The following is a 23,942-nucleotide window of genomic DNA, read 5'->3' on the forward strand; positions in this document are numbered from 1 at the left end:
CCCTCCCACCCGTCCCAACCTATGCCAGATTTTACATGGAGTTGGCAAAGACTAGGGCAGCGCACCATTGCCTCAATTAAGGGCCTTCAGTGGCCAATTATTGGTCACTTGAGGGCCGCTTCCCTCCCATTCTCAATTTTTTGACTGGCTGGAGGGGTTGGTGGGCAGAGGGGAAGCGTAGTAGGCCATCTTGCTCGGGCAAGAATGGGAGGGTGTGAATCGCTTCCTTCCAGGGGCGGCCCCCTTTCTCTATGGGGTGTCCTCCACCCACCTAGGCCAGCCCCCCCCCCCCCAACGGGTACTCCGTCCCCCCCCCCCACACGCCCCCCCCCCCCCCACATCTCTCCGGCAAGTCCCCTATCCCCTCTCCCCAACCCCACCAGGCCTCACTCCCAGCCATGAGACCACCTGAGCTTATCTGGCTCTGGATTCGGAGGCTTGGAATCTGGGGCCTGTTTTTACTCCCAGACCTGCCCACTGCTGCCACGTGCACTGCCAGGACTACAGAGCTGCCCACTGCTGCCACGGACACTGCTAGGATTACAGAGCTGCCCACCAATCAGGCAGGACGTCCATCCTCAAATTCGTCTCTAACCATTTAACATTTTCCTCCAGCCAATTAACGCTCCAAAAAGCGTTATATAGCTCTGGAGTTGCTCTGATTGGCAGGGATATTGTTCCCCACTGACTCCTCAGGGAGTGGTCTGAAAAACCTTACCATGTGAGATGTGAGCACCTCTAATTCTTCTAAATTTTACAGAATAGAGCCTCATCTACTCAACCTCCCCTCTTCGGACAATCCTCATCCCAGGCAGCAGTTTAGTGCACCTTTGTTGCACTCCCTCTATGGGAAGAATATCCTTCCTTGGTGATCTCACCAAGGCCCTAAATAATTGTCGTTAGACATTTTTACTCTTTGTAACAAAGACTTTGGGTGGGATTTTCTCACCCTTCCTGCTGCCGGGATTTTCCACTCCCACCGAAGATGACCCCCCCACCCCCCTCACCCCACCGTGGTAGGTCCTTGGCAGCAGGATGGGCGAACCACGCAAAATGCTGTGGACATTGGCGTGACCTGAAGACCCCATCAGTGGCTAATGACGAGACCACTCCACCATCAGAGAATCCCGCCCTCTGGTGGGAAAGACAAACCATCTACCTAACCGCATTGTGGGTGCACCGTCACTACAAAGATAGCAAGAACAAGAAGTGGCACCATCGACAAGTAAGGATGGACAATAAATGTTGGCCTTGCCAGTGACACCCACATTCTTAGTGAATACTGTGCCATCAAAACCACAGAATCCCTACAGCTCCGAAGGGGGAGACCATTGCGGCCATCAATTCTGCACTCACCCTCCAAAAGAGCACTCTACTGAGGCCTACTCCTCCACCCTATCCGCATAACCTCACACATCGATCATGGCCAATCCACCTAACCTGCACATCTTTGGACTGTGGGAGGAAAGCGGAGCACCCGGAGGAAACCCACGCACACACGGGGAGGACGTGCAAACTCCACGCAGTCACCCAAGGCCACAATTGAACCCGGGTCCCTAGCGCTGTGAGGCAGTGGTGCTAACCACTGTGACACCGTGTCGTCCAAGGACACATTAAGACTGACCACTGGTACCTCCTTCCACTGTCCCAATTTGCATGTGTGAATTAAGGTAATGAGTGTCAGCAAGCTATTCAGTAAGGAATTACGTTATTTATCGCCCATTCCGAACTGCCCAAAGGTTATTTTGAATGAACCATGCAGTGCGGAACTGAGGTAATATTAAGCCAAACCAGATAGGGGTTACAAGATCCTTTCCCTGAATTACTGTAAATTGGGGTATATGAGTTGCCCCAATGTGTATGATAATCCATTTCTCTGGCCTCAAAGACCATGGGTCGGATTCTCCGGTCCGCCAGTTATGTGATCCCTGGCCGCGCATTCTCGCCGGCAACAGGATTCTCCGTTCCAGCCACCTGCCAATGGGATTGTCCATTGTGGCCATCGTACGGGTGCACTGCCTGCAGAATCCAGAATCCTGCCCCATGTTTTTGCATATTCTTAATATATAAGTTGACCCCACGTTTTCAGCCGTGACGTGCCGTATTAGTAGTCAACCTCAATATTTCTGCCCACAAATACATGTTTTACTTATTGGTGTCTTAGAACTGCGCAAAAGTGATCAAGGAGGCGACACGGGCTGTGTTGCGAAGGTAGCTGGGAGTTTAAGACATGCTCACTCTTTGCATCATAAGTAGAGAACATTTCAAAATGCTCCCCCCCCACCCCCCCAACCCTCCCCCCGGCTTTTGGGGAGATGTTTTGAGGCTTCAAAGATTGACATGCGTAGACATCGGTGCTACGTTACTGAACTAGTTGGTTGTATGGCAAACCACCTGCTTGTGTGTCTCAGCTCTGACTGATTGGTCATACCTTTGATTCTAAGGCCCTGGTTTCAAGTACCCCTCAGGGACTTGAGGAACAAAAATCAAACCTTTGCTGGATTAGATCAAGCCTTTTTAAATGCGATATTAAATTGAGTTTGGGTAGACACAAAAGACCCCCCCCCAAATTTTGAAAGGGTGTTCCCCAGTCCGATATTTATTCTTAATTGACATCACACAAACAGGTGAACTGGTCATTATCACATTGCTGTTTGTGGGAGCTTGCTGTGTCACTTTTCTCGAACCAAACTTACTGTGTTAAATTTTCAAGAAATCATGGATGGATTAGAACTCACAACCTCTACAAAGTTTGACCAATATCATAACCACAAAGTTACTGTGCCTGACCCAGGCATACTGAACCTAGAGGAGATCAGTCGTCACAGCACAGATCAGAGATCTAAATTTTGAATTTCACAGTACATGTCACGCAAGACCATGTGGGTGCCTTTATTCCACATAGGCAGGTTACTCTATTAGCATAAAGTATATGATGTTGGTACAGACTTGATGGGCTGAATGGCCTCCTACAGCACTGTAGGGATTTTATGATTCTAAGCTATCTGGCATAGCAAGGGTTAATGTGGGACTGGGAAACAGTACTGTCCACAGTGTGATGTAAAAAGACATGTGACCTAAGACACGTGTCAGTTGTGGACTGGACAGAGACTTGTGTAGAAGCAAGCATGGAATTAGCTCATAGTTTGACCTGTAAAGATGTATATAGTTACCTGCTATCGGTAAACAATTAATATTCAACCACAAAAGACTCAGAACATCTTCATGAGGGCAATTGAACATGCACCATACAACAACTCTCAGTTCAGAATTTCATCCCTGGGATTAGAAATTGTCCAAATAAATCTGCATAATTGTATTTTTCTTATTTGTTCATGGGACGTGGACGTCGCAGGCCAGGCCAGCATTTATTGCCCATCCTTAATTGCCCTTGAGGGGACAGTTAAGAGTCAACCACATTTAGTGGGCCTGGAGTCACATGTAGGCCAGACCAGGTCAGGACGACAGATTTCCTTCCCTAAAGGACATGCGTGAGCCAGATGGGTTTTTACGACAATCAACACTGGTTTCATGGTCACCATTAGACTTTCAATTCCAGATTTTTATTGAATTCAAATTTCACTATCTGCAGTGGCGGGATTTGAATCTGGGCCTCTGATTTACTAGTCCAGCGACAAAAGCACTATGCCACTGCGTCCCCTTGTAATAGCGAGTAGGTTTGAGAGCCAAGAAATCTGATTGCTAGAATTACCCCAAGCAACAAAGGAAATATCTTACGAAGCATTGTAAAACCAAGCAGCACACTCTGATCCTCAGCAGCTTTTTAAAGGGCAGATCCCATGTTCATTAAAGAAACAACCAACACCATTTTAAGCTGTGCATTGGAACATTTACATTCTTCCAAGCCCATCATTCCCACCCACGTCGAAGGACAAGAAACACAGGTGAATACCATCGCCTTCAAGTTCCCCTCCAACTTCTGCAACCTCCTCATTTGAATGCAACTCCCTGTTCCTTCATCATTGCTGAATCAAAATCTTGGAGGTCCTTACTCAGGTCTGGTAGCACCTTTACCATATGGACCTCAGCAGGTCCACCTCTATCTTGCCAAGAGGAGCTAAGCATGGACAGTAAATGCGAATCTCAGAATGAAAGAAAATAAAATGCTGACCTCACACCGGGGGTTTCCTGCTTCTATCAAATTAGGGAGTTGAAGGTTTTCCTGTTAAAAAGGCCATGGACGGGATTCTCCGTTTCTGAGACCAAGTGTTGACTCCGATGCAGGATTCCTGGACTTTCACAACAGCAAAACTGCCGCCGAACCTGGATTCAGCGACTGTGGAGGGGTTAGCACCGACGCCAAGTGAAACACAATCGATTCCAATGAAAAACGGTGCAGGATTCGCTGGGTCTGTGATTGACACTGGGGGGCTGACAAGCTGTAGCCGCACACACACACTTCACTCCCCACCATCCCAGCCACAAGATGGCGCTGGTTGTGCTGGAGCGGGCCCATACTGCTGGTGGGTTGGCTGGGGTCAGAGGGCACCTGGGGGTGGCCTGGGGGGGACACCCATACGACCCGTGGCCCTACGTTCACAGTGGGCTGTTAGCGGCACACTATGGCAATGTTGGACACTTTCCGTAACCCCTCTCTCTCCCTCAGCAGCCACCACGCCGGTTTCAAGACTTTTAAAAGCGCAAGTGAACTATGCGACAAGTGCGGCATCAGGAATTCGTCCCAGTGGAGGCGGAGAATCGCGGAGGCCCTGGAGAATACTTGGTCGGCTCCGCTAATGAGATACAAACGCTGTTTACTGTATGTGTGTTCCGGAATGCATTGACTCCGCTGCCAAGGTGATGGAGAATTGCGATTTGGCGTCACATCGGGGTTCGCTGCGATTTCAGCGTCGGAACCTATTCTCCGCCCAATCGCGTTTTGCGATTCCAGTGTCAGCCAATGGAGAATCCCGCCCCATGCCCTGGACAATAAAGTGAAACTTATGTCATTTACCCTTACAGTGGGGTTTACCTCTGAATAATCGGGTTGTAACATAAATTGGGCCCCCATTTTCAAAATATACTTCCTGGGAAGGTCAGTACCCCTTTAATCAAATGTCACTGTTTGTCTTCCTTTTGTTGTTGTCTGACTCTCCCAACTCCACGAATGAGCAACAATTGAGGCCACCAAGGTCAAAGTGAAACCACACGTTTGTTGTGGGTTTTTACGATCAATCTGATCCTTTCCTCATCCACCACATGGACTTCAGCGGTTCAAGAAGGTGGTTCACCAACACTTTCTTGAGGGCAACTGCGGATGATGAACAGATGCTGACCTTCCCCAGGCACTCACGCCCTCATGCACAAAACACAATCTCTGCCCCAATTTAATAATTGCTCACTTAACGCAAGCTGTGGGTGGGCAAAATTTGTAAAGATATGATTAGAAGTCTCAAGGAAAGATGGGACTGATTAGAGACCAAAATGGGGAATGTAATATCCCGCCTGGGACCTACAGGGTGGCAATGCTTGTCTTTGCTGTACTCCTTGCAGAGTACGAGCTTCCCGCTAGGGGAGGGGTATCTCAATTACCCAGAGTATATAAGATCGGCCAGAAAGACACCAACCATGAAAGAACCCGGTTCAGGTCTACCGGGAAGTGTATATGTATTGTTTGTAAATAAAACCTCATTTTTATTTTTACTCCGTGTGGACTGCGAGGGCAGAATTCTCCGTCCCACCGCCCCAGTTTGCTGGTGCGGCGCGCCACCGCCGGCAGAGGGATTTTCCGTCCCGCCAGCCGGCCAATGGGGTTTCCCATTATGGGCTGCGCCACACCGTCGGGAAATCCACGGGCGTGGGGGGGCTGCTGGTCCAACGAAGAATCCCGCCAGCCCCCCCGTGTCCTTATTGTTGTGGAGACCGAGAGCATGCTTGAGGTAATAAATAAATACGTCGTCTTCTCTAAAGAAAGAAAGATCTCCCAATCTTCCTTTGGTATGGCCATGGTGTCAGAGGACTGGAGGATCGCATGTCTTACATTGCTGTTTCAAAAGGGGGAGAGGGATAAACTTGGCAATTACTTGGCTAACGTTAGTGGGAGACAAGCCTTTGGAGACAATAATCCAGGACAAAATTAATCAGTCCTTGGAAAAAAATAGGTTGATTAATGACAGACGGCGTGGAATTTTAGAGGCAAATTGTGTTTGACGTCCATGGTTGAGTTATTAGATGAAGTAATGTTGAGGGTTGATGAGGGTAGTGTGGTCGTTGTGTATACGGACTTTCAAAAGGCGGTTGAAAAAGTACCACATAATAGACTTTGCTCGTAAATTCGAAAGGCATGGGATTAAAGATTCACTGGTTTTGTGGATATAAAACTGCTGAGGGACGGAAAGTGGTGCTGAGCAGTTTTTCACATTGCAGACAAGTGTGCAGTGATGTCCACCAGCGTTGGTACATCAAACTGGCGCATATCGTAAACAGCGGAGGAGGACAGTAACCAACTTCAGGAAGACCGGTGAAATGAGCAGAAAGATGGCAGGGGTAATTTAACAAAGGGAAGAGTAAAGTAATTAATTTTCATAGGAAGAGTAAGGAAAGGTAAAATAAATAATCCAAAGTTAATGGTGGGTCAGAGAGACCCGGAGGTTTATGCACACACATCTGTGAAGGTGGCAGGATAAGTTGAACAGGCAGTTGAAAAGGCACCATGGGTAACTGGCTTTGTTAATAGAGCATAAAAAGTAAGGCTTGCATTTAGATAGTTCCTCTTATTACCCCAGGTTGTCCCAAAGTGAATTGGATTATCGTGAGGGAGAGTTGTGCATCGTCAGTCTCACTCACTTGCCCGCTCCTATCTTGGTCTTGTGGCAAGACAAGTTTAGGTGGCTGGATAGAGATCCAGATGCAGTGGGTGAGCAGGATATTTTCTGTGCTTTGCTGAGCTGCATGCGTTTCACAAGATGGCACTGACCCACCTTCAAGGGCGTTGGACCTTATATTGGTCTCATCTGCTCAGCCCACAGGAATCAGTCTTCGCACATCATGGTAGACAAATCGCCAAGGTAGGAGACCCGACAGCTGCACTCACCCGGTTTGTCCCGCCCATTGAAGCGAGGAGGTGCGGCACCAAACATGCAGACAGCACATTCGCACAAACAGCATTGCGACAATAACCAGATCATCTGTTTTAATTACATTGATTGGAAAAGTGAGAATGAAAACATCAATGAGGTTCCTCCTGGAGTACTGTGGCCATTTCTGGACAGCATGCTTTAGGAAGAACGTCAAGGCCTTAACGTGGGTATCAAGATTTACAAGAATGGTATGGGGATAAAATTATTTTTGTCGGGATTCTCCATTGCGAGTCTGACCTGCTAGCGAGGACAGAGAATTTGACGCTTAGCATAATTTCCCATTCATTGGAGCGGGAACGGCGAATCCCACTGCTGTGAATGGAGGGAGAATTGGCCCCTTTGGGTGTGTGGAGAGGCTACAGAAGCTGGGGAAGTCCACCTCACAGCAGATAAGGAGAAGAGAAGATTTGACATTGATGTTCAAACTTTTGAAGAGTTTTGATGGAGTAAATAAGCAGAAACTGTTTCCGGTGGTGAGAGTAATGGTGGACACAGATTTAAGGTAATTGACAAAAAAACTAGAGGCGACATACAAAAGTTTGCAAAGCGTGTTGTTATAGTCTGTACCGCCTGAAAGGGAGGGGGGGGGGGGTGGAAGCAGATTAAATAATAGCTTTCAAAAGATAATTGGGTAATGACTTGAAGTGCGAAAATTTGCAAGGCCATGGGGAATGAGCAGGTGAATGGGACTCATTGCAGAACTTTTCCGAACAGCCAACATCGACACGATGGGCTGAATGGCCCCCTTCTGTGCAGAACTGCTACAGTGTATCTATTCGGCAATCTTTGTCACAAATCCTGCTACCACTGGACTCCTGTAAATGTACGTCCATCGTTTCGGTTGCAGGCCAGCCATTATTTTTGTAATTTGTAAAGCTGGATAAAGCCGCTATCGTTGCAATCCACGACATTAACTCAGGCAAGGTTTGGTTACACCAATGGAGGACAATTCTTGAACCCTCCAATGGCTGGTGAAATACTCATGCGTCATATCAAAAATAAACATGGCACAAATGTCTACCTTTGATAAAAGGTTCGCTAAAGTCACTGTGTTGTCAGCCTTGGTTTCAGGAATCGCACTTGTGACGCTCAGTCGGAAGGTTTGGGGCTCCACTATACTGGGGCCCAGAAGGACAAAGCAGTTCAGACCAGTATTTTTATCTCCCCAATTTTACTGCTTTTTCCTCCTGGGGCAACTGGTCTTGAAAGGCGCCACGTAAACGCAAGTTCTTCTTTCTTAAAATTAACATCTTCTGCCGACGGATTTTTCCACTCACAAGTCGATCGTTAACTTGCAGGGTCAGTGGGGCCAGGCTGAGGGGTGGGGGATTTTCCTTCAATATGCTCGTGTTCTGCAAAGCAGGTCGGGACACAGGACTTGCACTGCAGGGCAGATTCTGCAGCTGTGTGATGTGGAATCTCCCTCCAAAGGCTCTGCGCTGCTTTGAAAATATTTGTTGAATTAAAATAAAAGGGTGTTTCTGCCTCAACATAAATTACAACTGGGTGTTCAGATTAATTGCTCTGTGGTTGAGTTAACCCTTTATACACTGGTTCCAATGTTAAGCCAGCAGAAATGGCGAAACCCACATTCGGTTACAAGAACAAAGTTAAAGAGGGAAATGACTCTGAAATGTATCGTTTTCAGATGCGGTTGGCGAGATTTTCTCCCACGGTTCTAATTGATAATTGTTACCATTTGATTTTGGGTCCTATTTTGTTTAAAAGCGCAGGATACATTTTGAGGAACCTTCCAAGTCAGCGTTACAATATTTGTGTATCGGCTACAAGTGTTACAATTGCATTCAAATACAATTTGTTTAGTGGAGTCCTCTGGCCATTCCCCTCCGTAATACCTCTCCAACATTACACCCACCTCCTCCAACTCTCTAGTCCTCAGGCACATTTTGTGCATGCTGAACTCCCTTCATCTCTCCTTTGGTGGGAATTTCTCACCCCCGTACTCATTCCAATTATTTCCCGAAAACCCACCACCTTCCTCGCCTCCTTTAAGGAACTCCTTGTCGTTCTTTGACCAAGAATCTCATCACCTCTTCCTGAATCTTCTTTGGCCCAGTATCTGTTTGTTGATACCTGTTACGGATGTAAGACAAAACTGACCTCCTTTATCTTCTCACCGTCTGTCGTAAGCAGAGGTGTATTTGAATGTTTAAAAACCGGTCTGTGGCATGTTCCCCCAAACTCTCTGGTTTTTGAAGTCCAATTTTTAAAATGACATGCATCAAAATCTCGTCATGACTAAATGAGAAGATTAGTTTATTTACACATTCAAACGGGGGGGCGGGGGCCGGGGGGACAATAATAATAATCTTTATTGTCACAGGTAGATTTACATTAACACTGCAATGAAGTTACTGTGAAAATCCCCTAGTCGCCACATTCTGGTGCCTGTTCGGGTACAGGGGGGGGGAACAATAATAATAATGATAATCTTTATTGTCACAGGTAGATTTACATTAACACTGCAATGAAGTTACTGTGAAAATCCCCTAGTCGCCACATTCCGGCGCCTGTTCGGGTACGGGGGGGACAATAATAATAATAATAATCTTTATTGTTACAGGTAGATTTACATTAACACTGCAATGAAGTTACTGTGAAAATCCCCCAGTCGCCACATTCCGGCGCCTGTTCGGGTACGGGGGGGACAATAGTAATAATAATCTTTATTGTCACAGGTAGATTTACATTAACACTGCAATGAAGTTACTGTGAAAATCCCCTAGTCGCCACATTCCGGCGCCTGTTCGGGTACGGGGGGGGGGACACAATAATAATAATAATAATAATCTTTATTGTTACAGGTAGATTTACATTAACACTGCAATGAAGTTACTGTGAAAATCCCCTAGTCGCCACATTCCGGCGCCTGTTCAGGTACACTGAGGGAGAATTTGGAATGTCCAATTCACCTAACAAGCACGTCTTTCATGACTTGTGGGAGGAAACCGGAGCGCCCGGAGGAAAGACACGGGAAGAACGTGCAGACTCCACACAGACAGTGACCCAAGCCTGAAATCGTTACTGGGACCCTGGTGCTGTGAAGCAACAGTGCTCACCACTATGCTACCGTGCCGATTGCATCTTCATTTACATGCGCACACACAAGTACACAGTAAGGGGATAGGAAAAAGAAGTTTTGCAATAATGAATAACTTATCAGTAAAAATAATCACAGAAAGGGATATCAGCTCATGTAATTTCCAGGAAGTCAAAGTCCGGGTTGGGGGGTGGAGTATCTTCATAGAGAAATTCTAGTTCCGATGCGTTATGGGCCGAAGACAGCAAAGCAGAATTGCTTTAAAGTGGATGGTGATGCCGCAAGGTGATTGCTGTCCATTACGTGGTCTGCTTGTAACACGATAATCAGAGGCTTCCAGCTAAACAGACTCAAGGGCTGAGACTTGGTGCAAGTTGTTGGTCAACCTGGAGTCCTACTGTTGGTCCTGCAGGTTGAAGGTAAATCAGCAAACAGCTAATTTCAGATTTCACAACTGATTATTGAGGTTTCAAAACGTACACTCAGATCGTGTAACCTCCTTGCTCCGCAATGATTTATTGAAGGGATGTTTATCCGGGGCGGGATTCCCCGACCCCGCGCTGGGTCAGAGAATCGCCGGGGGGGGGGGGGGGGGCGGCGTAAATCGCCACTCCTTCGCGCCGGAGTTGTCCGCCCCGCCGGTTCGCAGAGAATCCCGCCCCTGGTGTCTGGACATGGCTTTTGTATTATGATTTATAATTGCCTAATCATCAGCCATTGAAAGAGCCATTATCCAGATTAGTGACCCTGTTCCAGGTAACAATTGCTTTGGTAGACACTTGCACTCAGCTAGAAACACAAATTTAGGAAGATGTAAATGACATCCACTTCCTTTCAATATTTGCTTTTTGAAATGGACCTTGACAGTCCTAGGTGTGAGATGGTGGCTGTTAACACATCTGCCGGTACTACGAGTTTCAATGTCTCTTTATCTCTGTTATAGTCCTCTGGTTTCCTGGATTATAATAGGTTCTTAAAATGAGGTGTGACATTCCACAAGGACCAGGATGGAAATCTTTCATCCTTGTAACTGCTGTTGGAAATTTCCAGGAACTGTGGCCAAACGTGTGAGTCATGTGACATGCAGCAGCCATCTTTTGCTTCACCAAAGGCAATTTTTAAATAAACAAAAAGAATAAGAACACTGTTTATGATTTCTTTCATGTCTCACTATCATGTCGGTAACTTCCACATTGTAGATTATTCCTATTTTCGTTTATTTAGGTTCATGGTCCCAACATTGCTGAACTTCATCTCCAAACGGGACCCAAAAGTATTCCTTTCCAAGACAGCATGGTTTCTTTAAACTACAGGAAGTTTCAGGAGAAAAGGCTGTTATTAAATATATAATAATAGGGCTGAGAAATTAGATTCTGGAACATCCCATTTTTCGGCTCTATGCTGCTTCCAAAGTGCTCAAGGTGAAAGAAAGACTGGTATTTATACAGCACATTTCACAGTCTCAGAACATCCCAAGCACTTTTTAGCCAATTACACACTTTGGAAGGATATTTAAATCGTAATTCAGGAAATTTGGCGTTCAATTTGCGCACAGCAAGCTCTCGCAAAAAATGTGAAAATGACCAAATAATCAATTTCAGTGATGGTGATTGAGGGATTGGTGATTGAGGGATTAATATTAGCCAGGACACTGGGGATAACTTCAATGTAACGTCATGGGACAGTTTTAAAAGATTGTTCAAAGGATGTGGACATCGCTGACCAGGCCTGCACCCATTATCCATCCTTAATTGTCCCTGAGACGGTGGTGGTGAGCTGCCTTCTTGAACTGCTGCAATCCATGTGGGGTAGGTTCACCCAGTGCTGTTAGAAAGGAATTTCTAGGATTTTGACCCAACGACAGTGAAGGAGTGGTGGTATTTTTTTTAAATTCATTTACGAGATCTGGGCATTGCTGGCTAGGACAGCATTTATTGCCCATACCTAGTTGCCCTTGAGAAGGTGGTGGTGAGCCACTTTCTTGAAACCCTGGAGTCCCTGAGGTGTAGGTACACCTACAGTGCTGTTAGAGAGGGAATTCAAGGATTTTGATCCAGCGACAGTGAAGAAACGGCAATATATTTCCAAGTCAGGATGAGGAGTGACTTGGTGGGGACCTCCAGGTGGTGGTGTTCCCAGGTGATTCAGGGTGTGCTAGCCAGTGTGCACAATGCCTACATTCTGGCACAATCAACGAGGCCTGGACCGTCTGGAGGGGCCCGCCATGATGCTGAGAGGGCCGCCCATATCTTGGTGGCCTCCACAACATCACGCAGCAGAGGGGCGACATGCTGGAGGAGGATGAAGGCCAGTCCTCGTCCAATGAGGGGGAGGGTGGGCAGGACATGGGGCAAAGGCAGGTACGGGAGGCCGCACGATGTGTGCGCTAGAGGTGATGCGCATGGGAAGCTCTGATCCAGGTTCACCAACTGAGGGGGGTGGGGAAAACTGGCCAGTGCCACGGACACCAGCATCCCACACCGACAACACCCCCTCCCTTCCCTTCCCGGAGACCTCCCCCTGCCTGCAACCCCCTCCATGATACATACCTGTCTCATTACGGGGTGTGGGCCCTGGGTTGGCAGTAACAGCGGGTCTGGTCCATGGGATGGAGGATGATGACAACCCGCTCTGCGATCAGCTCTGGTGCTCCCCATTGTCTAACAACTGCTCACTATAGCAATTTTCCCATCCACCTGCATAACAGCTGGCCACTCCATCACACGGTCCCATCGAATCCCGGTGGGGGGGGTCAGTGTGGGGAGGTTTCCCCCCCCCCCCCCAGCATCCCTTCTCTGGCCAGACCAGACCAGACCAGCTAACCCCTCACAGCCATCTGACAGAGCACCGAGACAGGTTGTAACACTGTTAACAGGTGTTTAATGTGCACAAATATTTACAGATACATGCCCTAGCCCCATAACTAAACAGTGCCCTGCATCCATGCCAACTTAACTGGTCTCTACTTTTCTGGCCTTACGGGCCCTAACGCTATGTCTAGGTGGATCCCCAGATGGTACATCAGGAGTAGAGGTGGCCTGCTGTGACCCCTGCCCTGCGACAAAGGTCCCCGTTGGCCTGCGTCTCCTGTATTGGGCCGGCTGCTGCTCAGGGCTCCCAGGTGGCATGGTGCTGCCCTGTTCAGCCCACTGCCCACCAGATGCTCCAGGGCCAGCACGGGGGAGGAATCCAAGGCCCTGCGGGAGTCACCGGCACCATCATCTCCTCCTCCCTCGGAGTGCCCAATGGGACATGGGTGCAAGCGGAGCCAGTCGCTGAGGCTCCCCCGCCATCTGGCGCTGCCAGTCCTGAATGCCCGCTCTGGTCTTAACCAGGTTCTGCATGCTCACGGCTCTGGAGCACAGGGAGTGGGCCATCTCCGTCTGGGACTGCGCCACATCACACTGCGACTGTGCAACCACCTTCTGGGTTTGTGTCATATCAGCCAGTCACTGCGCCATCTCCCTCTGGGACTGAGCCATCTCCCTCTGTGGCACATCGGCCAGTGCCTGGACAATGCCGTCAACGTTCCCGCCACGGCCTGCTGTGACGGGGCCATGCTCAGGAGCACGGCTGCAATTTCCAGGTGACTTGGCACATGGCTGCTTACACAGAATGCCCCAGGCCAATGGGATTTCCCATTGTGGGCACCCCCACGCCGTCGGGAAATCCGCGGGCGTGAGTGCGCTGCCCGGGAAACGGAGGATCCTGCTGACAGAGAATCCAGCCCCCTATGTGTACTTATCAAGCTGCTATTAAGATTTTCCTATTAGTGGAGACACCTTGGTGTTACCACAGGTAGGAGCATGACATGATAGTGTGATTAATGAATGTAGAAAGTCATACCCACAAACCCGCATCCCCCCTCCCCCCACTCCACCCCCATCAACATGTTCTGTGCAGGAATCTCTCAGCTCATCTGTAACTCCAAGAGCTTCTGAAGGAACCCCACTGAAAAAGGCAAGCAGCTGACTGCCCCTGCGTTCTTGCTGTCTCCTGGACTTTGCCGGCACTCTCCTGGGCAGGTTGCAAGGCAAATAATGTCACCCGCCATCCCCAGAGGGAATGGGTTGAGTGGGAGAGGGAATCCCTACTCCAGGTCTCATCCTTCCCACTAAGTGGGGATCCAGGCTGAGAGGTCTCAGGAAGCCAAGCAGTGCCAGCTCCCGATGGGCATGGTGGTGATGGCGGGTGGGCTCCATCGGAGGTGGGGGCAGCCGGGAGGAATTGGCATGGTGCTGCTCCCTCCCTAAACATTTGGCTGAGGGAATATCTGATGGGGCTTCATTTGGTGGTGAGGGGCCCCTGGATAACACGAGCCCTCCCACCAAAGGGTGTCGGGCACCACTTGGTTGCAAGGGGCAGTCGGGTACCCAGGACTTGCCTGCTGTCTTATGTGAAACTGATAGTGCCATTTAGGTGCCCTCCTAACTCTGGAAGGTGGAGGTGGCACGGTGGGAGGTGTGATTGGGTGTTGGAGGGAGCTATCCGATTCCCGATGGTGCGTGTTGGGATTTAGGCCCTGTCAACTTCCAGCGATTTTAATGCTGCTGTGGCAGCACTGCTTTTGACAAAGAACGAAAGTTCCCTGTCATGAAATGAGATGGAAACCATTCAGTCACTGAAGGGTTATTGTGCTTGCCTTGTGCCCTGTTCGGTGGCATGTGTCCCTTGCTGACAAGTTGATCCCCCACACACTCTCAATTATTTATTTTATTCCTCCTTTTGAGCTCACTTCTGTCTCATGTCTAATAGTCTCCCAGCGTACGGTAACTATCTAATTAAACACCATTAAGAGATTTTTTCTATTATCGCCACGCCTGTCCCACCTCAGTTTACTGGTGAGCCCACCTTCTGGAGCCTGGAGGCAATCGTGTTTCATGTGTAATCAGCAATTACAAAACTGTACAGACATGAATATGAGGAAGAAAAGGAATTAAAAAGAGATCACTTGACGCTCTTTGATTTAGACATGAAAAGCGTGATAATTACAGCAAAATAAAAACACAACCTTGCCATCTGCAAACGATGTATTCCTCCTGTAAAATCCTGAACCTGGTGTCCAAATCGTTCCATCATCTCACTTTTACTTGAGTCTGCAAACGTCACCGGCCCTGCAGCTTTCCGGGAACTATGTGTTAATCCAATTCTGGACTCTTTCAGACCATAAGACCATAAGACATTGGAGCAGAATTAGGCCACTCGGCCCATCGAGTCTGCTCCACCATTCAATCATTGCTAATAATTTCTCATCCCCATTCTCCTGCCTTCTCCCCATAACCCCTGATCCCCTTATTAATCAAGAACCTATCTATCTCTGTCTTAAAGACACTCAGTGATTTGACCTCCACAGCCTTCTGTGGCAAAGAGTTCCACAGATTCAACACCCTCTGGCTGAAGAAATTCCTCCTCATCTCTGTTTAAAAAGATTATCCCTTTAATCTAAGATTGTGGCCTCTAGTTCCAGTTTTTCCCACAAGTGGAAACATCCTCTCCACGTCCACTCTATCCAGGCCTCGCAGTATCCCGCAAGTTTCAATAAGATCCCCCCTCATCCTTCTAAACTCCAACGAGTACAGACCCAGAGTCCTCAACCGTTCCTCATACGACAAGCTCTTCATGCCAGGGATCATTCTTGTGAACCTCTTCTGGACCCTTTCCAAGGCCAGCACATCCTTCCTTAGCTACGCGGCCCAAAACTGCTCACAGTACTCCAAATGGGGTCTGACCAGAGCCTTGTCTCCCTGATTTACTGACCCCTCTCTTGGCGATCTTACCTTCGCTGCTTAGGCTCTCAGCTCTGGGGTTCCTTTGTTGAACATCTCTCTCTTCCTTAAAACGTATCTCTCTGACCAAATTTAATAATAATAATAGCTTATTGTCACAAGTAGGCTTCACTGAAGTTATTGTAAAAAGCCCCTAGTCGCCACATTCCGGCACCTGTTCGGGGAGGCCGGTACGGGAATCAAACCCGCACTGCTGGCCTTGTTCTGCATTACAAGCCAGCTGTTTAGCCCACTGTGCTAAACCACCTGGCCTTAATGACTCCTTCTTTCACTCGGTGTCAATTCAAATTTGGGCTGATAAGGCTCTTGTGAAATACCTGGAGACATGCTCTATAAATGTCATTGTTATCCCAGTGCAACGCGTGAATGGATTGTGTACTTAAGAATGTTCCCTCTGCATTGATTATCATCATAGATTATCATAGAATTTACAGAGCAGAAGGTCACCTGGTCTTTTTGTTCAATCATATTACTCACGTTTGAATTCTCTAGATTTCTGAATATACTATTCGCCCTCAGTAAGGAAGGAGGCTGCATAGCACCTTCAGGATCTCCAGATTTTTTTTATGTACAATGATGTACAATACCAAGTGTAGTCACTGTTGCAGCAAACACAGCAGCCAATCTGTGCACAGCAAGCTCCCACAAACAGCAGTGAGGTAATGAGAAGTTTATGGCACAGCTCTTCAAGTCTCTGGATCGTCACTTTGGGACCACGTGCATGTCCTGAGATGATGACCTCTGTGGGAATTGCCCAGGAAGTTAGAACTTACGATGGGTGACTCCGCTGGTCCCTGAGACCCTCCGCAAAAGGCTCCAACTCTGAGTTAGCATTCGGCCAGTTCCGTGGTATTTACCTGGAAAGTTACCCAGGAAAGGTTAGATGGGCCGAAGTCCCGCCCAGAAATTGCCTGTCCCGCCGGCGTAAATTAAATCTGGTATTTAACGGCGGGACCAGGCGGCGTGGGCGGGCTCCAGGGTCCTGGGGGGGCGCGGGGCGATCTGACCCCGGGGGGTGCCCCCACGGTGGCCTGGCCCGCGATCGGGGCCCACCGATCCGCGGGCGGGCCTGTGCCGTGGGGGCACTCTTTCCCTTCCGCCTCCGCCACGGCCTCCACCATGGCGGAGGCGGAAGTGACTCTCCCCACTGCGCATGCGCGGGAAACATTCAGCGGCCGCTGATGCTCCCGTGCATGCGCCAGGAAACTGTCAGCGGCCGCTGACGCTCCCGCGCATGCGCCGCATTTCCGCGTCAGCTGGCTGGGCAACAATCGCCATTTCCGCCAGCTGGCGGGGCGGAAATCCCTCCGGCGTCAGCCTAGCCCCTCAATGTTGGGGCTCGGCCCCCAAAGATGCGGAGCATTCCGCACCTTTGGGGCGGCGTGATGCCCGTCTGATTGGCGCCGATTTGGGCGCCAGTCGGCGGACATCGCGCCGTTGGGGGAGAATTTTGTCCAATGTCTTCAATCTCTCAAACTCTACTTGGTGTTTTGTGGACTACAGAGCTTTCATTTGTTTCTGCAACATATCCAACATGCACTGTATGTTGAGCCAGTCTCCATGGTTTTAGTCGAGGCGATGTGGCTTTATTCGTTCAGAGTTTCTTATGTCTACATCATGATCAGTTAACTGAATGCCCCCTGATGTTTCCCTACAACTCTGTCAATACTCTTTCAGTATCTTCATTATAACTTCTCTCTGTTTTCTTCCGTTGAGATGTTTGCATCTTCAGTTTTAGAACTCCCTCTGATATCTTCAAACAGTGCCTTGTTTCCACTCTCTTCTTCAAAGTCAAAGGCAACGTAATAATAATAACAACAAGCTTCCCTTTGTTGGGCTTCTGACTGTCGAAATTGAAGAGGACATTCTGAATGTGTCTCTTCTGTATTTTTGTCTCTTTCTGTCTCTCGCCAACCATTCTCTGATCAGCCAATGAATGTTTCTCCAAATTCCAAGGATCTTCTGTTGGCAAACTACAAGCAGTATTGTCAATGCCTGGGGAAATATTTGGTTCATTTTCAATCAATAAACACTCCTCAACCCCTCCAGCTTTACATTCTCTCTTCTCCCTCACATGGTTACTTTCAGGGACTGACAGTCCAATCTTCGCAAAGTTGGTTGGCTTTTATTGTACCATTCTTTGTTTTACAGCTGGGTTCTGTTCTAAGATTAAACTCTAATTTCCAGTGCCTTAAACTGGAACTCTCTCTCTTTTGATTTTTCCTCTCTCTCTCTAATTCCAACCTCCTCATTCCAATTTCCATCGCCATTTTGTTCTCCTTTCTTTTTAATTCCCTCTCATGCCCGAATGCAACCGAATTCTCGCCAGCTCAATTTCCCCACCAGAAAATATCTTTGGTGCCACACTATTTTGTCGGCTCTCTGTGTGCCTCGCATCGCTTTCAGATTTAAATGTTGAGCAATCGCTTCAGTAGTCTCCACCTTCCCAGCTCTAGCTGGTATCTCTATTTTTAGTTTACCTGCCAATTTGACTAGCTTGTCTTTTCAAAGCTCTTTTAAATAAGCCAAAGACAAATTGTCCCCCTGAAGAAAAATCTCAGCAGTTTCCGAAGCCATCTGTTTTTCCCTCACCATTGCCCCCCCCCTCCCCCCACACACCCCACTTGGGCAACCATGTTCCTAGTTCACTTTGAAACACTGCTCACCTTTGTTCTGCCATTAACACATTCTAGTCTCTTTATATCTCCATGCACACCCTCCCCCCCCAACAACAGTATAAATCTGACCCTATTTCCAGTTCTCTCCAACTTTACCAAAGAGCCATCCAGACTCAAAACGTTAGCTCCCTTCTCTCTCCACAGACGCTGTCAGCCCTGCTGAGATTGTCCAGTATTTTCTGCTTTTGTTTCAGGTTTCAACATGTGCAATAATTAGCTTTTATCCAGAGCCACCTTGTTGTATTGCTTTTTAATTTATACTGTAACCCAAACATTTTCATCTACCTTTCCAACGATCACGGAGCCCCAAAATTATGTTACGACACCCTGGTCTAGGGCACGGTCAATTCCAGCACCTCCTCGCAACCCCCCGCCCCGCTGACCTGGAGACGCTACAAAAGTGAATTAACCAATAATTCGTCAAAAAATACCCAACGTCTTTGGCCCTTGGCTGCCCAATAATTACAGTCACCAGGCTTGTAAAAGTAAACACAATTACTCTTTATTAGTAACAAGAACTATAATGAAATATGCAGCAAATACAACTGATAATTCCCAGTTCCCACTTTAACTTGCCCCCACCCTCTCCTCACATACACTTACACACAAGGCAAATGAACATAGAGGGGAAGGAAGGGGTAAAAATAATAAGTAAAAGGAAAAAAAGTATTTGTTTTTTTGATGGTGGTTTCTAGCACATCTTCCTTCACAGCAAGCTTGCAAGTCAAAGTCCCTGTTGGCAGCCTGTAATGGTCTTCCCTCTAGCTTCATTCATTCAGGTTCACTGCCGCTTCAGAAATTATAGCAGTCACGCAGCTTTCCTGGAGAAAACACGAAGGAGAGAAAGTGAGCACGTCCTTATCTCTGTGTGTCTCGGACTCAATCACTCCCTGAGGTCTCTGCGAATCATCCCACTTGGGGTAGGACCCAATCACCACCTGTTACTGGGCAAGGTATGGCTTTTTGTCCAATTCATTGGCCACCAGCCAATCGATCGAATTGAGTTCCAACCATCTCTCCGTGGTGCTGAAATGTCTGAAGTCTCCTGTTCAAAACTAGCAGTGTTCATAGAATTTCATAGAATTTACAGTGCAAAAGGAGGCCATTCGGCCCATCGAGTCTGCACCGGCTTGTGGAAAGAGCACCCTACCCAAGGTCAACACCTCCACCCTATCCCCATAACCCAGTAACCCCACCCAACACTAAGGGCAATTTTGGACACTAAGGGCAATTTATCATGGCCAATCCACCTAACCAGCACATCTTTGGACTGTGGGAGGAAACCGGAGCACCCGGAGGAAACCCACGCGCACACGGGGAGGATGTGCAGACTCCGCACAGACAGTGACCCATGCCGGAATTGAACCTGGGATCCTGGAGCTGTGAGGCAATTGTGCTATCCACAATGCTACCGTGCTGCCCATTCTCTCCTGTGACTCCTGAATTCCTCACTCCTCTCTGCTGCTTGACTTAAAGACACATGGCCATTAATCATCCATGGATCAAAAATGATATCGGCAAAATAAAAAAAATAAGGGAATAAACTGAAAGGACCCTTACACCATAAACCTGACTGAGTCTCTTGTGCCCTTTAAGGAAGGAATTCTGTTGTCCTTATCCCATCTAGCCTATATGTGCTTCAGATGCCACATGTTAATGTGGTTGGTTCTTGACTGCCCTTTGAAGCCTGGCAAGCCATTTGGTTTTATTAAACTGGGCAACTAGGGACAGGCAACAAATGTTGATTTTGCCAGAGACACACAATTTGTTTTAAACCACCACCAGCTACAAGTTCCCCTCCAAGCCACACATCATCCTGACCTGGAATTACTTTGGCATTTCTTCACTGTCGCGGGGTCAAAATCCTGGAACACCTTTCCAAACAGCGTTGTGTGTGTACCTACACCAGGGGACTGCAGCGGATCAAGAATGCAGCTCACCGCTACCTTCTGAAGAGCAATCGGCGATGGACAATAAATGCTGGCCTAACCAACGATGCTCATATCACATGAAAGATGTTTTCAAAAAAATTCTTCCAGTAGAATTTGCTCACATGAAAAAGAAAATGGAACTTATCCCTATCCTGAATTCTGCCCCAACTCCTCCAAATTCCATTGTGTTGCTGTCATTATTACCAAGTATGCTACACAGCCCGTTGTTAGTTGACTTAACACAACTGAGCTAAAGTGAGCTTTGAGAGAGAAATGTTCACTGTATATCACAATTTCTTTTCCTTACCTGGCTCAATATCCTGGTACTCCCTATCTAAGACCAGCTTTACCACCAAGACTGCAGTGGTTCAACAAGAATGCCCACTACCACTTTCTCCCAATCACTGATGATTGGCAATGAATGCAAGCCTTGCCTATGGCACCACCACTCTGAGATCAAATGAAATGTAGTCATACAGCACAGGAAAGGGGCAGCACAGTAGCATTGTGGATAGCACAATTGCTTCACAGCTCCAGGGTCCCAGGTTCGATTCCGGCTTGGGTCACTGTCTGTGCTTTTTAAAGGTTGTGAGGTTTCCGGCCTCCACGACCTTCCCAGGAAGCACATTCCAGATTCTCACCACCTTTCGGGTGAAATTTATTATTATTCCCCCTTGTGATTCCCCCTCAACCAAGGGGAGCAGCTGTTTCCTAATTACTCTGTCCAAACCCCTCATAAACTTCAACCAGATCCCCCCCTCAGCCTTCTCTGCTCTAAAGAAAACAATCCAAGCCTATCCAATCCCTCCTTATAGCTCAGATGCTCCATCCCAGGCAACATCCTGGTGAATCTCCTCTGTACCCCCTCCAGTGCAAACACCTCCTTCCTATAGTGAGGTGACCAGAACCGCACACAGTACACCAGCTGGGGCCTAACCAATGTTCTATACAGCTCCAACATAACCTCCTTGCTCTTATATTCTATGCCACGACTGATCAAGGCAAGTGTCCCATATGTCTTCTTAACTACCCTATTCTCCTGCTCTGCCGCCTTCAGGGATCTGTGAACAAGTACCCCAAGACACATCTGTTCCTCTGAGCTTCCTAGTGTCCAGTCAGTCATTACCCACTCCCTTGTCCCGTTTCTTCTTTCAAAGTGCATCACCTCACACTTATTAGGGTTAAATACCGCCTGCCACTGCTCTGCCCATCTGACCAACCTATTTATACTTCCTGTAACCATGATCCTCTTCTTCACTATTAACCATCCTACCAATCTTGGTGTTGTCTGCAATCTTTCGTATCATTCCCCCATGTTCTCATCTGCATTATTTATATACATATATATAGATTAACACCCCCTCTCACCATTCCGATGAGTTTATGAAGTAGATTACTCCTTCCTTCAATCTTTAGATCGCACAGAAACAGTGACTATTCTTTCTGAGTTAGTCAAGTTCTGCAATTCAATCAATGAAAGATGATTTGTGTTTCTAGATGTTCACTGGGATACTGGAGCGGAGATTCAGGAAGTTATTGATAGGCCGACAACAAATAATCAGTGCATGGACCTTTTTTAAAAATTTAGTGTACTCAATTCATTTTTTCCAATTAAGGGGCAATTTAGCATGGCCAATCCACTTACCCTGCACATCTTTGGGTTGTGGGGGCGAAACCCACGCAAACACAGGGAGAATGTGCAAACTCCACAGGGACAGTGACCCACAGCCGGGATCGAACCTGGGACCTCGGCGCTGTGAGGCAGCAATGCTAACCACTGCGCCACCGTGCTGCCCGCATGGACCTTTGAGCATTTGTTTGACAGCTCTTTTCATTTCTTCGTTTGATTCTTCGTTTCGAGCCTCCCTGTGAAATCCTTATTTGAAGAATTGAACTTTTGAAGGAGTTTTTTTCCAATAAACCCACATACAAAAACACCCTGAATAAATTCCTGCTCACCTTATTGATCCCAGCCTACCTTCTTTTCCTTCTTCTTAGGCAGTAGCTTGGGATGGAGAATGATTTGCCTCCCTTCTGGCTCGATGGGATCTGAGATGGTTGACACGGCCACATGCGGGCCAGGTGGTGCTCGAAGAATTGGGTAGATGCGTTATTTGGACGTTTCCGCACTCCCTCGGAAACCTTGGGCTGGATTCTCGGCACCCCGACGGCGAAATCGCGTTCGGCGCTGGGCGTAGAATCCAGTTCCACGCATGGAATCGGGACTGGTGCCGGATCGGCGATTCTCCCCCCCCCCCCGAAAAGCAGAGTACTCAGGGGGTACGCAGCGCACAGTATCCACCACCGGAGGCCATTGCCAGAGGCTCGCCCCGCTATTCTCCGCCCCCGACCGGCCGAATTCCCGACAGCGTGGACCACTCATGGTCCTGCCGTTCATGATACTCGCGTGGCGACTGCGAGGGGGGGTGTCTCATACGGGACTGGGCCTTTATTTTGCAGGCGGTCCGGGTCGAGCGCGCGGCCGATCGGGGACACTATTTCTGCGGTCCAGGTCCGCGGTCTGAGCCCGCCATGGAGAACGGCGTGGCCGCTGGAGGCGGCCGCCATGCGCATGTGCGACCACTGACCCGGACATGCGGCAGACCCTATCTGCAGCTAGAGCTGCGAGCTCCGCGACGGCTCCCTGCTAGCCTCCTGCAGGCTGTGAATCTGTGACCAGTTTTTTTGGCGTAAAAGACCACAGTTTTAATGACTGTGTGGGGACACAGTCCCTGAAATGGAGAATCCAGTCACTTGACTTGGTTTCTGCACGTCCCTGACCTCCATATGCACACGTGCACTCACAGACATGCCCAGACATGTAAGCACACACACATGTATGCAGGTACACGTCCACCTCTACAAATTCACACACATGTACAAACATGCTTACCAACCTGTGAAAACATACAGATTAAAATGTATGTGTGTGTTTTTCATTCAAATTCAGACAAAAAGAATCAGCAATTCCTGTTGAGTCCAGATAGGCGCAGGATGTTAATTGCACAGGATTAATTCTGATTTGAATCCTCACAGAACCAATCCCACCAGATTATTCCTGTTGAATAGTGCTCCTTGATCCAAGAATAATCTTGCCTCATTTCATTGCTTTGGATGTTCCAGGCACAAAATAAGCCATGACAGGCTAAGGTAGCCATTCATTTCAAAAATGTCACTACTTGTTCAGTACTTTCCGGGAATTCTGTGCATGTTGTGTTGATGAATGAATCAGTAAGTAGAATGAAGGTTTATAAATTGATCATTCTTATGCACAGTTCGTAGAAATCATCATCGGAGCGTAATCTCAGTTAAAGCTTAAAATCTCTCAGTAAGGCGATTCTACATTTACGGCAGGGTTCGACTATAACTGATCTTTCAAATTTTCG

The sequence above is a fragment of the Scyliorhinus torazame genome, chromosome 3 (genome assembly GCF_047496885.1).
Source record: "Scyliorhinus torazame isolate Kashiwa2021f chromosome 3, sScyTor2.1, whole genome shotgun sequence".
Classification (NCBI taxonomy): domain Eukaryota; kingdom Metazoa; phylum Chordata; class Chondrichthyes; order Carcharhiniformes; family Scyliorhinidae; genus Scyliorhinus; species Scyliorhinus torazame.